Source organism: Betta splendens, chromosome 7 (genome assembly GCF_900634795.4).
Source record: "Betta splendens chromosome 7, fBetSpl5.4, whole genome shotgun sequence".
In the NCBI taxonomy this organism is placed as follows: domain Eukaryota; kingdom Metazoa; phylum Chordata; class Actinopteri; order Anabantiformes; family Osphronemidae; genus Betta; species Betta splendens.
Genome location: NC_040887.2, coordinates 2,313,088 through 2,317,415, shown reverse-complemented (window position 1 = coordinate 2,317,415; position 4,328 = coordinate 2,313,088).

Below are 4,328 nucleotides of genomic sequence, written 5' to 3'. Positions count from 1 at the left end.
GGATCATTTAATAAGAGAGGGATCGGCTGGAAAGGACAAGAAAGGGCTTCAGGTGGAGAACCTCCCTGTAATGAGGATTAGTTCTATTCCGCCTATGCAAATGGCATTGATTAAGCCATATACAGCACTTCCCCCGCTCCGCGCTGACATTCCTCCGCTGCAGGTAATCTGCTGAGAACGTGCTGCACCGCAGCCCTGGGAGACGGCGCCAACGGCCAAGATGAACTGCTGTCACCGCGATCCTCATTTGTGGCTCACAGAGAGCGGAGAAGAGGCAAAATATGCAGATACGTCACTGCTGTTTGTTTCTCCTCATCTGCTGATCAGCATCATGAGCCACTTGTATTGTATTGTGTTTTATTGCTAATATTCAGGGGGTGCTTCCATGACCATGCACCGTGGTGGCACTTTTAGCGTCTTAATCCCTCAGCATATTGCAGGAGATTATCTTTCTAAATTTAACTGGCCCCTTGAGACTGCAGAGATAGCAGCTGTTTTTTTGCCACTTGGTGAGTTTTGGACAAACAAAGTGGCTTATTTCATGTGAGCACGCATGCTCACAAAGCTGTGAGATTATGGGAGCATTATACGCTGCTTCCACCGCTGCGCGACGCATTCAACAGAGGAGACGTTTAAACGCAGGGTGGAGGATTTGTAAGATTTTCTGTTGTCGCTGCACAGGCTCTTTGGCAGCATATGTGCCCTGCATGTTGTCGCTGTTCAGGGAAATAAAAATGGAGGCGACCCAAAGGGCTGCCAGCCCCACGTCTATCCTGGTGTGTCTGCCATTTATGAGGGTAGTCAGTCTAAATTACTCAGAGGTAAAACTCAGCTTTTGCAGCCTGTGGAAAAAAGCAGGATTTTCCTTGACACATGTCATAATAATGCAAACGGCCACGAGTAAACAAGATTTAATTAAGTCGCATTGATTGTAGTTGTGTTTATTATTTAGCCAAAGAGCAGCGTCTGTTCTTCTGCTGTGCTGAAGGAAACGACTGGAGGCCGTTCATGGAGTCATGCTTAGACAGACTGGATCCTGGAGAAAACCCAGAAAAAGGTGATTAATTCCACACGCGCTCGTAACTTTCTGACTTTACGAGTCAGATGTCCATATTATAAAAGACTGGGGCTGTAAATGTGAATAAAAGTGTCGCAGACTGATTTTGAACTATGGAACTCCTTTGTTCCAGAAGGTGGGCGGCCAAATGGCCCGTCGGCCGGATACGGCCCGAGCATTTAAAAGTCAGCTAAAACGATGCAGCAACTGTGATGTGCAGCGCAAGTGACGTCTTATAGGCCGGCCATTTAAAATGCATTCGGCCTATTATTGATCCATAAAGTACTGAATGCCAATAAATACCAGTATGTACAACATCTACTACCACTAACTGACTATTTCCACGACGTCTTGCTCTTTTATTTACTCTTTTCCTAATGTGTTGCATTAACAAAGTGCATTCATACCAACGACGTGCACGCGTCCTGCAGAGGGAGATTCTGCCCCTCTTCATCATAATTTCCATCCTAATTTCTCTGCAGCAGGCGATTTGTCTGCTTCCTGCAGGAAGGAGCCTCCACCTCCTCCACCGCAGCCAAAGCCCTCAGCGTAACTAACTGACAGGCAGCTTATTGGTGCCTGCGGGTGGTCTGCGATGGCCACTCTGAAGACAAGGGGAGGAATAAGCAAGTGGGCCGACGTTAAACCGCGCCAGCGCCCGTCCGTCCGAGGAGTAACGAGAGCTTGTTTGGCTTTTTACCTGCACCACTGCTTGTGTGTGCTTTTATAAAATTATGCTCATTATTCACTATTTGGTCCTGAACCGTGTTCCACTTCAACTCATTCTCCGGTAATACAAGCTATTTTATAGAGTGCATCTATTATCTGTAATCTGATAAAGATTTTGCAGCAGCGTGCGGCTGCTCTGCTCCAGTCTACTTTGTCTGCAGTAATGCAGCGACTCAGACAAGTGACTCATGTTGGACGTGACAACAGATATTTATCACTGCCACTGTTTATGGCGCAGGCGGCACGAGCACTTTTTCCTGATTTCCCTGTCAGTCTGGAGACTTAAGCAGCAGCGTTAGGAGCTAATAAGACAGCTCCAGCACGCGCCCCCCCCCCCCGCGTCAGATGAAGGAGGAGATCTAAGTGCTTCCTGGAGAGGCTCCCCGGTGATCACTGGGTGGAAATAAAGCCAGTTGCCTAAATAAGTAAGTAACCGCGGTTTACCGACTGGCTGGACGTGATGCTGGCGCTGTATTTCGCCGCGAGCTCACATTTCAACGTGAGAAAATCAAAACCAGTTACAGGTTTTACGTCACGTGCAGCACACAGAGCTGAAGCAATTGGGTTGTTGCTTCAGGCTCGTAAGCAGCAGAATTAGGGCTTTCTCCTGCATATGCAGTGGGTTTCATCCCCGCATGAAAAAACACAATGAATAATTAAATAATAAATAGTGGTTCAGTCCCTCAACCTGATTTCAACACTTTCCGCCCAAATAACTTGAGAATTCAATTTCTACCATGTGATGAACATCCCAACAGCCGCCATGACAGTGTCCTGAAGGATTTCTGCCTCTGCCGCTCGGCTCCACACGCCGTGTGTGTCGAACGGGTTAATAAAATACTGAAAAGCATTTACTGCAAAGTGAACTGTACAGAAAATGACCCTGAGGGGAATGAATTTCTATTTGCTTTTGGTCTCAGCCTGTGATCACGATATACACACATTCCTGCAGCCACGTTTTGATTGCTGAGGTTGTCTCCTAATAGTTTGCTGTTTGCTTTCAGTGCTCTTTCAAATCACTTGTATCACCTTGTGAACTCAGACATACATGCTTTCTAAAAGCATCCTGAGAGCAAACAGGAGATGTTGCTGCCGTGCTGGGCGCAGTATTTTCCCGCTGCACGGCTCTGTCTCAGATGCGTCCATCACTTATGTCCACAAATCTCAATTTACCAGCATATTTGCAGCCTTAAACGAAAGCATTTCTCTGCTATTCAGCTGCTAATATGACTCCCGACGGCCCCTCGGGTCTAATAGGATGGACTTGTGCTTCTCCTGCACTCTCCTCCAGCTCACATGCAAAAAGGGTCGACTCTCACCACACTGGTCACTTTATCTGTTCTCCTCATTTCCTGCTAGTTGCATTAGTGTGCCCACTGGGGTTTATTTTGGCACATTAAAACAGATTTGGGTTAATAATTGATGCTGAGATTTATGGACTGCAGAGCCTTAGGTTCAATTGTGAGCCTCCACTTAAAATGAAAGCATGTCTCTCACTCCGGCTTCGGCTCAGACCGCTGTGATTTATAACATCGGCTTGACGTATGTGCAATTTATTGTATTGGAGTCTTTTGGAGGATGGAACCAGACGTATCATTTTTCATAACAGTCATTTTGATGTGATTATGTTTGTGCTTTGGATTTCCATTTACTGAAAAACCATTGATCTTTGCACCTTGAGCAGCACATGCATTTTGTTCCTGGCCCTTGTTTCTTACCAACGCCACTTTTGACATTATTAGGAACGCTTTGCAGGGCGTCAATCAGTACTATTACTTAGGTGAGCAGAGAGGGAGGCGTGCATGTGTAGGCAACAGGCTTAGCTTTAATTAAAATTCTGCAAAGAGACTGTGAAGAATTACATGACTCACAGTGTTGCTGCGGAGACTCTGTCCTTCTCTGCACAGCTGTAGGAGGGAGAGTCATGCATTTCACCTCACTGTGTCGTTGTCAGCTTTCAATTAAACGTCTCAGATCTCTGTCAAATGCCTTCAGAGTTGAAGCAAGCGTTATCAGCTTCCTTAATTTGGCTGCAAAGACTCATGGGGCCCAGATCCCTGGATACAAGTGGAGGAGCACCGCGTGGACTGTGCTGCTGGGAGATTTAGCTCATGTTTCGCTGCGGGGAGAAACGCAACAGCTCTCATCCGGGTTCAGGTTTCAGCTTGTGCTGTGATGGGCCACGACAGAGCGCTAACATGATGCACTAAGACCAACGCAAGCATTGTCACTACCGTCATACTGTATGTGCATGCTCACATTTACCCCAGTGAGCCGGGTGCTCATGCTGCGACGTCCAGGACGTCAGAGCTGAGCTGCGATCACTCATAATCGCGGTCGCGGCCTCGCTGCCGTTTTCTGAATGGGGGCTGCACCTCGTCTAGTCAGATGCGTTATGCAAATGAGCCTCCGTCTAAAGGTCAGCCAACAACTTTGTTCTGCAGCAGTGTGTCTGTGGAGAACACTCCCAGGTGAGCAGACACAGTTGCAGGCGATGTTGAGCAGATGAGTGAAGCAGAGCTCACATGGGAAACAGATTAAG